The 16736-nt window shown below is 42.1% G+C and overlaps 1 protein-coding gene across 13 annotated transcripts in view; it reads right to left on the bottom strand.

Moving 5' to 3' along the window:
• PLCG2 (phospholipase C gamma 2) overlaps positions 1–9452 on the bottom strand; it is a 73801-nt gene extending 64349 nt beyond the window's left edge. For 10 of the 13 annotated variants that reach the window (XR_015950546.1, XR_015950545.1, XM_088672027.1 and 7 more), the window contains exon 1: positions 7571–7895. The gene's annotated coding sequence lies outside the window, so the exon portion shown is untranslated. Of the gene's footprint in view, positions 1–7570; positions 7896–9292 lie in introns of those variants that run through there. The other 3 variants (XM_088672024.1, XM_035120930.3, XM_060275958.2) reach the window with 3 other exon arrangements.
• Between the last annotated feature and the right edge of the window lie 7284 nt (positions 9453–16736).

Below are 16736 nucleotides of genomic sequence, written 5' to 3'. Positions count from 1 at the left end.
AGTTTAATATTCTGAATGTGCAGCAAGCTCTAATGAAGTGTCAGTGAAGCAGCAGTTGTAATCCATGGATTGAGTGGTAAAATATTGAAAAAGCATGGAACTAACCTTCCCATTCCAGTATTTCAAACATGCTCTGTCAATCATGAATAAATGGTTACACTACTTTAAAATGACAACCTGTTCAATTAAGCCACAATGCCATTCAATCCATATTTACTCAGGAGACAGATTCGCTGCATCCAGAAGGGCTTACTTCTGGGTAAAAAGGTGTAAGATTTTGGACTTGGTTGGTATAGTAAAATTTACCAGTTTGAAGTATTTCTTTATTTTGCCACACCCATACAATTGCAAAGTTGAAACTCAAACCTTGTAAATTACCGGTGAATTATGGTATCTCCTCTCCTCTGTCTTTTCTTACATGGCACAAATATTAGCAAGTCTGCTCTCCTTCATGAAAAACAGTAGGAAGAAATAGCTATCAAGCTTTCCTCTGGAATCATACTATACACAATAAGGATTGGAAAAATGTCTTCAACCAAAGCCCAAAAATGACTTCAGCCAAAAACAACAGCATCTCCCTTACTGTTCTTTCCCCTCAGCCTTTTTGCCATCTACTTTTTATTACAAGCTTCTTGTTTCAGTTTCCTTGTTAATAACCAGGCCCCAATATCTGCTTTCCTTCTCATAGCCCTCATCTTCAGCTTAACGCCTTCCTTTTGCCTGTTAATAGTTAGAAAAAATTTAAGCACTATCTTGCTCTAGAAACACTTATATTTCACCCTTTTATTTCCTTAATTTGTTCACTTTTTATTTTACTGTATTTATTTGTAAGTTTACAATATACCATATATCTGATATCTTATAGCAGTTGTGTATAACAAAGCAATCAACACTACTTACATATATAGAAATATATGTGTTCAGTAGCCCTTTCAGATTCTCCAAGAATAATAATAATAATAAAAGAACCTAGATTACACACAAAAAAGGACAGGGAAAAGAAGAAACCTGAAAAAGAAAAAAGGTGATAGAAAAAGAAGATAAAAGCTAATGGAAGTATTTTACTCAATTTGCTCCTACTGAACTGCATATTGTAGTTTATCATTCTAACAGTGAATAAATTAACTGCAATTCCAATTTGTTCAATTTTTAAACTGTCCTTCATCTGTTAATATTGCAGAGACGTTTACAAAGAATACCTAAAATACATTTCAAAATACATTTGAAACATTAATCATTCCTTTAAAAGAATAGTCAAAATACAACACTACAGGTAGCCTCAGTACACCTGGCCTAAAATGCATCTGTTCGTTACTAAGACCCGAGTGAAATTTCTTAATACACCATCAAAAATTCGTTGATGAGGGTTTTCCTATCCTGCAGGGATAGGAAATTCCACAGGCAAGGTGCCACCACTAAGAAGGTCTGGTCCCCATCACTGCACAGTGGGCTTCCCTCATCGGCAGGATGACAAGGTCCTCCAAAGCAGATCTAAAAGCCTGGGCTAGCAGATGAAGACAAAGGTGATCTTTCAAGCATTTCAGCCTCACAATTTATGGAATAATACCTTCTCCCAGAGCTTTCATGTAGATGTTAAGAAACCCAGAGGTCAAGAGGGAGCCCTGCAGGACTCCTGCAGCATAACTGCCAAGGGGCCAATCATGGGGTCTCCCGATGCTAGTCTCTGGAAATGACCCTATAGGGAAGAGTGAAAGCAGAGCCACCATAGCTCCATGACTCCCACTCCCAGCTGACAGAAGCATTCCAGGAAGATACCATCATCAAATATATCCAAAGCAACAGAGTTAAAGGAGAATTAACAGGACTACCCCAGTTTCAGTGACAAACTCAGGCCTAAAGCCAGACTGAAATGGTCCAGATAATCCTTTTTCTTCAAGTACACCAGAAGCTGTCTACCATCCTCTCAACCATCTTGCCCCCAAAAGAGCTATGAGCAAATAGGTTGTAGTGGAAACACACCTCCAGGCCCAGGATGGGTTGCACTGCCACCTTTCTTAATTGCCTTGCAAAGCACAAAGTGAAAGGTATTTTGACATTTTAATTTTCATCTTGCTGCCTAGTGGAAAAGGAAAATATGAACCAAACCACAACAAATGCTACTCAGAGTGTTCCACATCCTTTCTCTCAAATTCCCTGGAGGGAGCTTAAAAATGCTGCATTACCAAAATCCTGGGGACAAACACCATCTTAACAGAGGCTACTGGTACTGTAGATCTCTAGATGATGTGCAGTACACTGGCAAGGATTTCTGACTCTCAACTGTTTAACCTGAACACCAATAAAATGACTCTTTCCCTGCGCCCTTGTCCAAATTAGATTGCTAAAATGAATAAAGCCTGAGGGAACCATAATAAGAGTTTTGTGTGGAAGGACTGTGAGGGTAGCTCAGTTCTGGTAGTTAGAACAGATCCCTGAATTCAGCAGCAGCTCAGAACACTTAATTATTCTTCTTTATTTATATTTACTGTATATCCTGTGTACCTTGCTCCAGTTGGTGGATCTTTGAGTCCCAGTAAAATACAAAAGTAGATCCACCAAGCATGAAGTCTGCCCTCCCTGGTCCTGAGCTGCTGGAACAAATCCAATGGAACCAATCATAATTACTCATTATGGCAGTTTCCTACACAGCAGACTTTATCCTTCAAAGTCAGAGGTTTTATGCCTATTTGTTTGCACAGCACGCCAGATAAATGTATTCAGCACGTGAAGTGATGCCTGCACTCTAAACCCTGAGCCTATAACGTACATAATTGTGCAGAATTTCTTAGTTGAAAATAAAATATGGAATCGAAAAATACATAAAACTAACAGGCACTGAAGAAGTGGCAGCAATACCAAGAAATGGAACGATGAGAAGCAATTACAGGACAGCCAGGATAAAAGTATAGAATTTTATGTTGCCAGAACTGAACAGGAAGTAAAAATAGTCGGTGGCTATGTGAAAAGCATCTGGATCTATGAATGTCAGGAATATTATTGTCTGAAACATTCTCAAAACCCTTCAGTGTGCATGACAAAAGGAGACAAACTAAATGATGAATCTTGAAATTCTGCAGGTAAAATATAACAGGTTTGATCCACCACTGGAATGCTACACTGGCTTTTATTACAGCCTGCTCTAATTTACATTGGAACCTGGAAATATCATGCAGCTAGGGAGAGATTTCCCTAGCTAATGACTGGAAGAGTTCTCAGTGGCCACAGCTGAGTTACACAACCATCTTCTCTACCTAGCCTGCAAATAAAGTTAACTATCTACAAAGGATGACAGATCAATTAACAAACTTGTGCAAGTGTGGATCAGATTAGTCTAAACAAATAATGTGAACTTCCAAAGAAGTCAAAACCAGGGAAGTATGGTTAGTACGCACTTCTTGCTGGCAAAAACCATCAAGTGAACTCTATCTTGAGTCCTTATTGAAAAGATTTGTGTGTGTGTGTGTGTGTGTGTGTGTGTGTGTAATTAAACTGCCTGTCCTGTCTCTCAAGTCAGAAACCTCTAGCCTATGCAAAGTCCGAACACCAGTTTGAAAGCCAGTAGCTCAGCTGGAAGTTATGCATCAGCAGTGAAACTGGATATGACACATAAGCTCACAGGTAACTCAGATGAATTAGTACCACCATGTAAAATTAGGTCCTTGATATTTATTTGTACCAAGCCTAGAACATCAAAGCACCAGGGTTTGTACATGTGGGTTACCTAGTTACAATATAATAAATTAATCAAACAACACATCTTGGCACGGGAAGTTCAGCATCAAAGGGTTCAGTCATGTATTGCTACTATCCCAAAGTCTTGGGACCAGTGTTACAGGATGACCCATCAGATCTCCTTTGTCATGTTGCAACTGCCTTAAAGGAAATTATTTCCATATGCTTAGTTGGACACTAAAACATGAAATCAAAAGCACAGGAAGCACCCATCTGGTCATGCCCTTCAAAACACAAAATGTGTAAGGTGTAATAATTTCTGAAGCTCTCCAGTTGTATTTTATTAAATAAAGGTTCGTTACCATCATTTACGTTCCTTTTCTTCTGATCAGTATGTTCTATGTCCTTGGACTTGTGTGTATAAAGTTGTGTGTCTACAACAACAACCATGTGAAATAAATGAAAACAAAACAGTATCTATACAATGTTACCTCGGTTTACAAACACAATTGGTTCCGGAAGTCTGTACTTAACCTGAAGCGTACTTAACCTGAAGCGAACTTTCCCATTGAAAGTAATGGAAAGTGGATTAATCTGTTCCAGACAGGTCCGTGGAGTACTCAACCTGAAGCGTACTTAACCTGAAGCGAACTTTCCCATTGAAAGTAATGGAAAGTAGATTAATCCGTTCCAGACAGGTCTGCGGAGTACTTAAACTGAAAATACTCAAACCGAGGCGTACTTAAACCGAGGTATGACTGTAACCAGTTTCACTATAAAAAAATTCCTTCAGTAGCACCTTAAAGACCAACGAAGTTTTTATTTTGGTATGAGCTTTCGTGTGCATGCACACTTCTCATACTCATTCCAAAGCTCATACCAAAATAAAAACTTAGTTGGTCTTTAAGGTGCTACTGAAGGAATTTTTTTTATTTTACTTCGACCCAGACCAACACGGCTACCTACCTGTAACCAGTTTCACTATTGTTTGAAACCCGCTATCTACTCTGAGTAACTCAAAACCATATAATGAACATACAGAGAGAAGATGGTCCAGAAAGATCACTCTATCTGATTTTATAACCCATGAGAATTCATGTTGAGCTACACAATTTTAGTCTACATTTTTTAAAGTGTACTATTACTAACATAAGATGTTGCTTATCGCAAGTACCCTAACTAATTGTCCAAAAGTTGTAGAAAGTTTCATTGCTTTATCAGGCTTTAGGAAATGTAAAGAACAGGACTAAAAAAACTGGAGTACAAACAGCAAGAAGAGAAAATTACAAATCCCCTTCTGTTTGAACCTGGCATACATACGGTAAAACAGGCATCTTTGATTGGCCTTAGAGATTATGACAGAATAAGAGCTACTTAAGTGTTAAACCACTGAGCCTAGGGCTTGCTGATCAGAAGGTCAGCGGTTCGAATCCCTGTGACAGGGTGAGCTCCCGTTGCTTGGTCCCAGCTCCTGCCAACCTAGCAGTTCGAAAGCACGTCAAAATGCAAGTAGATAAATAGGAACCGCTACAGCGGGAAGGTAAACGGCGTTTCCATGTGCTGCTCTGGTTTGCCAGAAGCGGCTTTGTCATGCTGGCCACATGACCTGGAAGCTATACGCCGGCTCCCTCGGCCAATAATGCGAGATGAGCGCGCAACCCAAGAGTCGGTCACGACTGGACCTAATGGTCAGGGGTACCTTTACCTTTTTAAGTGTTTATTGATCAAAGGTAGTGAAAGAGGGAGGTGGGGAGCACAAGAAGATGGGCAGCTGCTTCTGTATCAAAATAGCCCCATGAAAAAGCATTGCAGTTCTTAGATACTTGGGTGTATTTGATATTATACATACTGTAATCCTACACACTTGGTGGGAAGTCCCACTGAACTCATTAGGACTGAATTTCTTTGGAGTAGACATGCGTAAGATTGCACTTCTAGTCACCAGCTTTCCTTTTTCCTCACAATGCAAAAAATCCATTTTTTTTAGCATTCCTCAATTTTTTTTCATCCAATACCATGTATGAAGATGACCATATACTGAACCAACAACAAAAAATACCCTACCTGAAGTTGTTCCTTCTGCTCTGCTGTATGAAGCGTCCACTGCTCCCCAGACAAAGCCCCTTCCCTAACCCAACATAAATTGAGGGAGTTTGGGAGGATACAGAAACCCCTTCCTTTTCAAGGGCAACCCAGAGACTTAGGTTAGCATGAAAAATTGGCTTTCAACCTTAAAACCATGTTCATACATTTGAAATAGTGATAAACATATCTGTTTCCTTCCTACAAGGTTCACACACACATTTTCTCTGAACCCAGATTCACCTCTTTGTTCACACCTTTCCTTCCCTCACTCTGCATTTAAATTGGTGCTGTTACTAACCCACCCACCTCTCTGTTGGGGGAAAAGTGAAAGGGGGGGGAGGAGGGCGGACAGCTGGTTTCCTTCCCTCTTTTGCAGCGGACTCTTCAGTGAGACAGAGGTGGAAGCAAATGAAGCAGAGAGTCCTTAGTCACTTTGTCAAAAGTAAGGTTGTCCACTGGGTGAAGAGCCAGGGCTCCCCACAGGAAGACTGATTTATTACAAAACCTATTGATGTATTGCCTTTCTGTTCAATGACACTAAAGGCAAATGGCAAAGGGTGAAGTAATGAGAAGTTCAAAAAAATGTAACAAAAGGCTAAAGAAAATAATCTGCAGCACTCTTCCAGGAACAATCTCCTCGTTAAAAAGTCTGTACAAACAAGTAAATTTTGACTAAGCAAGGAAGGACCTGAGACTACAGTAAGTAGTTAGGTGGCCCAATGGGCCTGCTAGCAAGGTTTCTACAAAATGAAGCGTTGCTACAGATAAAGTCCTATCTAGATAAAGTCCTCAGCTAGCCTGAGCAAAGTCTCCAAGGAAGATCTCTAGAAACTGGAGAAGTGGTAGAGGTGCAGCACCTTAATATAACAGAGTGGCCAAGAGCATGTGCAATGTTAGTTCCTTTCTATCAGAGCATGAAGGAGGGTAAAGGGGGGAGGCAGTGCCCCAGAAGATGTGCATAAATTTAGCTCCCCTCCAGCCTTGCCAGGCATCAAGTTAAAGGACATTTCCAGCCATATTTAAGACTAAACACCTTTTTAATCCACTAACTAGAGAAGTCCAAAAAAGAGTGGGGGTGTGAACTGAAGAGGAAGAAGATGCAAAGCAGCAACAACTTGTTTAAGGATGAATGCCGCCCTGGGGTCCTTTGAGAGGAAACATGTGATGTAAGTCTAATGAATAAATTTCAGTAATAGGAAGGCTGTCAAGTGAGTGCCCGTAGAGCATGTGCAGAACGACGTGTTCCCTACACAGCTGAGACACGCCAGCCAATTTCCCTGGTTATTCTTTCCTGGCCAACTTCTGATCCCCAGCGCTATCACTTAGTGGGCGACGGGTCAGCGGCAGGAAGGAGAAAAAAAGATGTCGAAGTAACCGCAACCTGTCTCGGGCTGGAAGGAAAGCACTCGAAATAACCCCACGGGACACGTACACAGCCTTGATATCGCGGCCAGTTTTTAATCTATTGCTTCACGCTCTCTAAATTTCCTTTAAAAACGACAACAAAAACTTATTTGCATTTACTGTAAGGCTCCCTGAGAGTATCTTTACGGAACGGCAGCATATTAGTAGCAGTAGTAGTAAGTATTTAAGAAACCAACCAACACATAGCCCGAAGCTGGGATGGAGGGGATCCCTCAACCCGCCCCGCACCTCTTAATACCTGCCATATAACTGAGGCGGGACAGGAAGGTGTGAGGAACCGCCGCCCCAACCCGCCCGCAGCTGAGGAATCTAGGGCGAGGAGAAGGAAAGAGGGCTCCGCACGGTGGGGCTGGAGGAGGAGAGGGTAAGAAAGTAAGTGCGGGGGTACCTTCCTTCTCTCTCTCTCGGCGTCTCCCCTCACCTGCGCCTCAGTCCCAGAGGCGGGGAGCCGGAGTCGTCCCCCTCGCTCGGTCGTGGCTGGCGGCCCGCCCTGCTCCTCGCCGCCTGCTGCCCCAGGAAGGCTCCCCACTTCTGCTTCTCAAGCCCCGGGAGGGAGGCAGGCAGGCGCGGAGGGTTGGCCGGGGGAGGGCAGGGCCACGTGACCCTGAGGAGCCACAGAGCAGCGGCGGCGGAGGAGCGGGGGGCGGAGGGAGACGCCTGGGCGCAACGTGTGTGTAAAATGAATGAGAGGAAGGAAAGAGCTCGCCGTTTGTGTGGGGGGGAGGGCGTGCGAGTGTGTACATATATATATACAGAGAGAGGGGGGGGGTGCGCGAATATACAAGCAGGCACACCCGCGTTCCCCTTCCTCTCCTTCGTATGTCCGCTGATGTGTAGGTGCAAAACGCAAACGTTCTTCACGTGGCCAGCCTCCCGTATGGGTTTGGGAGGGAAAACGCAAATGCAGTTTGTGAGTCCATCCATCCATCATGCCCAAAATCGGATGGAGCCAATCCAAAATTACATTTTGGTTTGTCATCTTAATTCAAAATGGTGCCTGGCATTCAAACACTGGTGAAGACCGTCCACTGACCCCACCTTGGGAACCCTCATGCTACGTTTGGCAATGATATCTTGAGAGGAGGCCAAACCAACGTCATTTTTACATGTAAGCAGTATGTAAATTAATAATACATCAATAAAAGTGCCTCAGGCAACTGCCTCAGTTTAGCGTAGCACTGCAGGGCTAAAATGCCACAGGGAGGCCTGTTAGCCCCCTTAGACTTGGAGCAATTCCAGGCCCAATTCCCCGAAATTCCAGCCCCAATCTCTTTTCTTTTTAAAGTTGTCTAGCACTTTTTTGTTGTTGGTAGGCAAAGAAAAAATGGGCAGCAGGATTGAACTCAGTTGTTAAGTCACAATTTAAGTTTTCAGTATTCCAGTGTGCAAAGGTGCTAGTATAGATGAGAAACAGCAGTAAAGCAATTTGATTAACATGTACTACAATTAAATAACTTTCAACATGTACATGCAGCTACTCTTATTTGGTAGACAGACGTGGCGATCTAAGGCAGCAGGTAGTGGGAGTGGGGTGATGGCAAAACACCAGGCTATTTTCCTGGGCAGGCACAAAAGTCACATGGTGGTATATACTGCATTTCTATTTAAATTACAGTAATCATTTCCAAATCTGCTTCTATACTTTTAAATTAGAACAGGCACATTTCATGCACATTTGTCTTCATTTGTCCTGGGTGGGGTGGTGATGATGTGGTTCCTTTTTGGGGGGTGATGTGTGAAGTGGCCACCCTACATACCTCCCCACCACCACATTTTCCTGAGCCAGCACCCCACTCAACAATGATGAATATTTGTTGCTAGCCTAGGCTTGTGGCTGTTTCACTTAGTCCCTTTTACCCAATGCAACACAGCCCCTAACTGAGTAAGCATACAGAAAATCTACCAGCCCAGACCATTGATTATTCCAGGCAACAAGTGTGTGTTATATTCTATTCATATAATGCACACCAGCAGCACCAATGCTACACTGCAGCATTTGTTTGAGCAAGCAGTGAGTAGGCCCCAGCCAGCGTGGTGAATGAGCAACAAAGACAGAACTACTGTATGTGCCACACAGGTTAATCTGTGCCTCCTAAATTAGTCTGCTTACCTCAGGTGCAATAAAGAATGATGGCCCAGGTCCATATTAAAGTAAGATTCATCTGCTAGTCCAATTGGCTCCTGTAAGTGGAAGCGGGGAGGGAATGCTTTTTCTTGGATCAGTCTACATTTTCCTCACTGCTCTGGTTTCCCTTAGGCTGCCTTGCCTTGTTGTTTTTCTGCCCCTGGGTCTGTTTGGCTGCCTTTGGGAAAGGGGCGCAATTACACCAGGCATGGGGATATAAGATTGGGGAAAGCTTCACTTCCTGAATTTCTACCTGTCATGCAACTTTATTTGCCAACCTTTTTAAGCTGTCTTGTATCCTTGAACAGCAATCCAAGAGGCAGATATTTAGCTTGAGTTGTTTTGATTTGCTTAGATTTAAGGGATGAGGGCAGCAGCAGCTGCTACATTGTGCTATGCCAGGATGCTGTTGAGGGCACAAGAACTAGCCTGATGAAAGGGGGATAAATGTTTTTTTTATATGTCACTTTGTGTGCTGACATACTAATCATGGCAATGTTTGTGTGAATAGTTCCATAATTTCATGTGAAAACAGCCTCGCTTCTGAGTGTTTCATTTCCTCTGGGAAGAGTTGAGATAAATAGGCTTTTTGAAAAGAAGGAAAGAAAGAGACTGAGTAAATGTACAGCCAGGAGGGATTTATTTATTTCTGCTTCTCAAAAGAAAGGGGAATGAATTTTGGATCATTGAAGTCTCATTTTCCGGTGGACAAGGAATGAAGAAAAAGTTGTTCATAGCTTCCCGGAATATCAGTTTAGCATGCATGTATATTTCATAAAACAATAAAAGGAAGGGGTTGCGTAAGGTATTTCAAATATTTTAAAGAGAAAGATAAGCATCTGCCAGAGAGGTTTTGGTTATATTCTGGGAATCCAGCTTTTGCTCAGGAAGTCACAGTCGCTGAACTAACTTTATTTCAGACCTACAATTTTCTTATACCAATGAACCAATCTGGATCAGATCATCTTCAGATAATTTGCTTAATACCCTTTGGCACAAAATCTATTTGAATTATGAAACTAACTAGAACATTTACCTACCTCTTGTTAATGGACTATTCATTGCTCAAATGTTTTTTAAAAAATAATTGTTGCACAAGTGACCTAAGTAACAATTCAAAAGTTCTGGACAGCTTATTTTTTTAATTTTGTGTGCTTAGAAATACTCTGTGTACATTAAGAGTTCAGTAAATGTGTATTCTGATATATTTTAAGCAGATCTTCTCTGAAACAACAATAATAAAAACATTAATACCCCCAATGGTGAAATAAAGTGATTTTAGAATGAGAAGAGTAAATCCTTTATAGTTTTAAGGCACTCCTCTTGGATGACTGGGATCAGGAAAAGATCACTATCTTGTTAGTACTCCTGGGTCACACCTTGATTTCATTTCTCCACCCATAAGAATGAAGCAAGCAAATGCTGACTGTTGCGTATTAAATAATCTTTAATTTTTCTATGTGCAGTAAATCTTAGGTCCAGCTGTGAAACTACCTGGCAACAACAATTCATTTTTTGAGCCTCACTAGTGCTTAAAATTTGTGGATCAGTTTAACATGGGGTTGCCAACTTTTTCCTGCCCCTGTGCTTCTGACAGCAGGTATTTAGCAGAAGAAGCTTGTCCCCTCCCTTTATCTGCATGCCTGAAAAAGGTTCACCTGCTAAACTTCTACTATTTAAAGTAACAGGAGCAAGACTAGTAAAAAGTTGGCATGTGTTTACTATCACCTGTCTGTTAATGTGCAATGGAGACACAGAACCCACCTTCCATAATAGTGTATTATTTAGGCTAGTATCTCCATGTTAGGTCAAGACACAACAAGAAGGTATGAACTGGATGCATTAAATTAAATGCAGCCTAACAGCATTTGACCATCTCAATGAAAAAGCAATGGGGTTAGCAGTGACCACCAGGGCTTTTTTTTCAGCTGAAACCCGCCAGAACTCAGTTCCAGCATCTTTCAGGTGGGTGCCATTACCATTATAAGAGAACAAGAGAGGCGTTCATGGTGAGTTCTGGTACCTCTTCTTCTAGAAAAATAGCACTGGTCACTGCAATATATGGTTGATTAACTATATTTGGTTCCAAGGGTGTGCAGATTTGTTCTAAGGCAGGGAGGGGTAATTGTGGCCCTAACCTTCTCTATCTGACCCCTGAGGCTCCCCACAGGCTACACACCCTTCTAAATGACACCCCTCACCCACTGACGGCTGGTGGCACCAGGGCCGGCTCTAGGGGTAGGCTGGGTGGCGCAGGGCGGCAGGGGGGGTGGCACGCTGTGCCCGCCCACCAGCCGTGGCAGGAAACAGGGCGGGGCGGGGGCGCCAGAGTGATCTGCACACCATGGCACCCGGGCGCCCGACATGCTTAAGACGGCCCTGGGTGGCACCTAGATTTAGTGGGGTGCCTGGGCGGAGCCTAAGAGGCCACATGGGCAGACCCTAGGAGGTGACTTCTTGTGAGTCTAAGCTTGGTTCAGATGGGGTCCCTACTGTCACACTTGCTTCTCTGCAATCACATTCCTGGAACCACAGTTAGAGGGAAAGCATTTCAGAAAATCCAAGCACCACCTCTCCTTGGTTTTCCAAGCGCTTACCCAAGTGCTTTTGGAAATAATGCACAGCAAAGAGTATAGTGTCTCTATGATAAACAGATTATTTACACATATATACAACCTGAGACTACAATGGAAGGGTTCACTCCATTAACACCCCCAAGGGGTCTTGTTCTTCAATTGCCGCAGCCTTTAATTCAAACAGAAATAAAAAATTGTGGTCTGCCTCTCTGGCTTTCCAGCCTGCTGTTTTACTTCTAGGTCACATTACACACACTTCCAACTCTAAACTCTGGCTTTTATCCTTCTCACTACCTGTGAATTGCGAGTGGGCTGTCTCACACAGAGCCCTCTCTCCTTTGCTTACTTAATGGCTCATCACCTCTCCTTTGTTCTCTTCATGGCCTGACACCCAGGTGATTACCTCTAAACAGGAAGATAGCCTGGCTTGTATTTTAGCACTCGCTAGGGTTATAGGTGTCTGGCACCCACAAATTCAAAAAAGGATGTATCCTAAGTAAAGCAACTTACAGTTACCACTAATGGTCATGGTTCTGCAAAAAACAAAACAACAACAACAACAAAAAAACAGTAGTATGGCAAGAAGCAAATTTTAGATCACAATTTTGTAGCTGGACTGCAGTTTAGCCATCCAGCTGTTAGATTTATCAACCCCAATAGGTTAGAATTTCCAGGCAAGAGGGAAAGTGTTAATTGGCATGCAACTGATGTTGTATGTTGCATGTACCATCGTTTTAATTGTTTCATTTCATACACACATTTATATAAATAAATGCCATGAAACATATGTTTTAATTGCAAATCATTGTAATTTAAAGGAATTTGCCTTTTCAGGGGAACTAAAAATGTCAAGAACACTGATATATATATTTGTACAAAGTCATGTTCAACATAAATTTGGAACAAGCTGACATTGTCTCCTGTCCCTGGTTGAAAGAAAGTGAACAACATCAGGTTGGGGATCCTAAAAGGCAGTACATTTGCTGTAGTATTGAAAGTACTACTGGACTATTTTTGTTGTTGTTGTTCTCTGCTGTAAGCCCTCCAGATGTTATTGAACTACAACTCCCATCAACCCTGGCCATGTTTGCTGGGCTGATGGGAAGCAACATCTGGAGGGCTACAGGTTCCTCGGCCATACTATAAAGCAGGCATGGCCAAACTCAGCCCTCCAGATGTTTTGGGACTACAATTCCCATCATCCCTGACCACTTAGATAGGGATGATGGGAGTTATAGTCCCAAAAACATATTGCGGGCCAAGTTTGGCCATGCCTGCTATAAAAGGTAGAAGGGAAAAACAGGACATACATATATATGTGTATGTGTGGCAGTGATATTCAAATTGATTCTGGTAAGCAAGGGAGGAGGAATTTTAGCATAGCTGGGCAATTCCCTACAGTGCCTGGAAAGTCCCACATTTGCCCAAATGCAGTGTTTTGCACCTGGGAAAATGCAATACAGCATCTAGAGAAGAGATACCGGTACTAGCAGTCAGTCAGTAAGTTGGATGAGGTCTCTGAGGCATACTCAACCATTTACCTCTAGAAGCGCAACCAGTTTTTAACAAATGTGTAATTAATTAACCCAAAGGTTTCCAAAAAACAGCGAGAGAGTCCATATATTTGTGGCTTCTCTCTCTTTTTCTCTCTTAGGGTGTTATGTCTAATATGGGTTAGCCAAATGCTCTACTCTGAGCAGCCATGAGATGCCACAATCACATTACATTGCTATCACATGGGTCCTGCCACCCACTCAGACAGTAATGATGTCATAGCCAGCTAGGAGTGGATGAATCTTTTGATTTTGGTTTTCCGCAGTTTCTCATTTTTCTAATCTTCACCACATTTCCACAAGTTGTTGTAATTTTTTTAAAAAAGTTCTTATGAAATCTCTTCAGCATATTAGGTCAATTTATCCCTAATATATACCCAGTTTCGGAAAGCAACCCCCCTTTTTCCCCCTCTATGCTATTTTCCAAAGCATATACCTTTTTGCAAACACTTTACCCTGGGATATGCATTTTTGTATATATATTACCTGACTGAAAAACTGCATTACAACATTCAGAGAGGTATGAATTTCCAAGGATGGCTTTGTTTCAGTTTGTATTTTGTTTCAGAAAGTTTGAATTAAGTAGCGTTGCTTTTAAATGCAAACTGAGTCAAATTTCTGCCCCATCGCTATAGCCAGCAAGCCCTTGTGTTCCATAATTGAAAATCACTTACTGCTAGACAGTGCTATTTTTCTAGTACAAGAGATGCTGGAACTCACCATGAACGCCTTCCCTGGTCTCTTATAATGGCAATGGCACCCACCTGAAAAATGAGGGAACTGAGTTCCGGCGAGTTCCGGCTGAAAAAGCCGTGCTGCTAGGGAGGATAAATGTTTGCTTTACAGCTTGATAATTTCCAAGGGGGTTGCATTGTGTGGCAAAATACCCTCCTAGTCCAATATCTGGGGAACAAAATGCTCCCCAATAATCAAAAGTGGCTTGCTGGGTGGGGCAGAGCCTCTACACTAGCTTCCTGGCAGGTGAGTCACCATGGTTAACCAGGAGGGTGATTGGCACCTCACCCCTCCTGCCAAGAAGCTAGTGTAGCAGCTGTGCCACACTCAACGAGCTGCTTCTGCCAAGAGTACAGAATATAGAAGAGCTTAATTGGGCAAGTATCTCAGTGAGTCGTTTCCCACATCCTCTTTCTAACCATTGCCTCTGCCTATTTGCTTTCCCCTCAGAGCAGGGCCTTGTCTATTGTGGCACCCCAGAAGTTGAATTCTCTCCATATGAAGATAAAGTTTCCCACATTGGCTGCTTTTTGGCATCAGAAGAACACACATTTTCTTTTCTTTTTTCAGGCCTACCGTATGGAAATGACATGACACTGAAGTTGCTGCCCAGAGTTGTTGAGCTTTTGGGGGGGAGATTGCCCACAGCAGCCAATCGCCAGCAGGCCTTGCTGCAGCAACCAATCACATGCCCAATCGTCGCTGCTGACAATCTCCTGCTCGCGGCTGCCACCAATCGCCAGTCCCCCCTCTGCACTATCCGTGTATAAGACGACCCCCAATTTTAAACATTTTATTATAATAAAAAACATCATCTTATACACAGAAAAATATGGTACTGTATGTTGGTTTGCTTATTTTGGTATTGAAAATGAGCTAGTGGAAAGGTTAAAAATATATGCTTTGGCTGATTGTGTGAAGGCTCTGTATTCCATAATGCAAAACTGTGTTTCGGTAAGCCCAGAGCTCATTTGTTTAGTTACATAGATCACCCATCAATAAGAAAGCAAGAACAATGCTAAATGATGTGGAGTATTTCACTTGCATACATGGGTAGTGTTTGTTGAGAATTTGAATATCAAATTTTCACACTAGATTCTTAGAGGCAATATCACTTCATGGAAAACATTTTATAAATAAATGAGCCCATATTTTGAATACCAAATTACTGTCACTGTCTACTGGAAGTTCAAGTTAAATTGCAAATTCGTTACCCAGTTTATAACAGTGCCACTTTAAACACATCAGGTTTTAACGTGACACAATTTGTGTATGGCATAAACATCTTATGTATTTATTTATGCCATTTGTATGGGTGCCCAATAACACTGCTCACTGGGTAGCTTTCAAACCTAAAACCATAAAATATAATTTAGAATGTTAAAATATTAAATACAAACCAAAGAAGCAGCAATTCCAAATGGAGGGGGGGAAACAGGGCTGGGGGAGAAATTGGATTGGTTTCCCCCCCCCCCTGTATTGACCAATGTAATGTTTGGAGGTTCTTTGCAGAGTAATTTGTGTTTTAGCTAATATCATTTAACTTTAAATTTATTTAAACAGATTTGCAACCTCAATAATTCACCTGCAATTTGGATATGTTTTTTTCCCTAAAAGTGTGAATCAAACATATTTTTTCCACCTGTGGTAATATACATAAAGAGCTAATGTTTCATGGGAACGTGTGTCAAACTTTTGGTAATGGAAACTCTGGTGAAAGGGTTTTATGGCAAATTACCTATGACCAATGTAACTTGTGAAAATTCACTGACAGACCCCTCCAAAAAATGCCTCCAAAGCAAGACCCTGTGCATATGATACTTTAATAGGCATTCACAAGTTGCAGGTCAGTGTCAAGACCAAGTTGAAAAGCCCACTTAGCTATGGTAACACAATAATGACTTGCTTCTTTTCAACTCAACATTTATAATTTGCAGGGAAATCCCCATTTTTAAAAAGAGAATGTAGTACTAATTGCATCACCTGGCAAACCAATTTTATTTTCACTTTCCCAGTTTCAAACGCAACAATAACGAAGTTGCCCACTAACACCAGTGCTTCAGTGGTTATTTCTGCTTCTGCGCTTTCTTTCAGGCTAACCACCAATATAAGGTTCTACACTTAGGTAGGAAGAACCAGCTGCACTAATATAAGATAGAGAACATCTGGCTTACTAGCAGGACATGTGAAAAGGATCTAGGGGTCTCTGTAGACCACAAGCTTAATCATAAGCCAACAGTGTGATGCAGCAGCAAAAAAAAGCTAATGCTATTCTAGGCTGCATCAACAAAAGTATAGTGTCCAGATCAAGGGAAGTTATAGTACCACTCTATTCTGCTTTGGTCAAGGCAAGCGGCCTTCAGCTCCTGAGGTAAATTGTTGTATTTTGAAATCGGAGTGAGGAACCTCTGGCTTCTGGGCCAGCCTTGGCCTGCCTAACTTCCCAATTAGCTAACGAGGCCATTTTGGGCAAGTCATGGCCCCCCGCCATACACCTTATGTCATATAGGTAAAGGTGAGGCTTGACTATGAGGATGAGGCTTGCCCAAAGCTGCTTTGGTGCAG

The sequence above is a fragment of the Zootoca vivipara genome, chromosome 6 (genome assembly GCF_965207765.1).
Source record: "Zootoca vivipara chromosome 6, rZooViv2.hap1.1, whole genome shotgun sequence".
NCBI lineage: Eukaryota > Metazoa > Chordata > Lepidosauria > Squamata > Lacertidae > Zootoca > Zootoca vivipara.
Note: the sequence above shows the minus strand (reverse complement) of the source record. Positions and strands in the feature narration are given on the sequence as shown.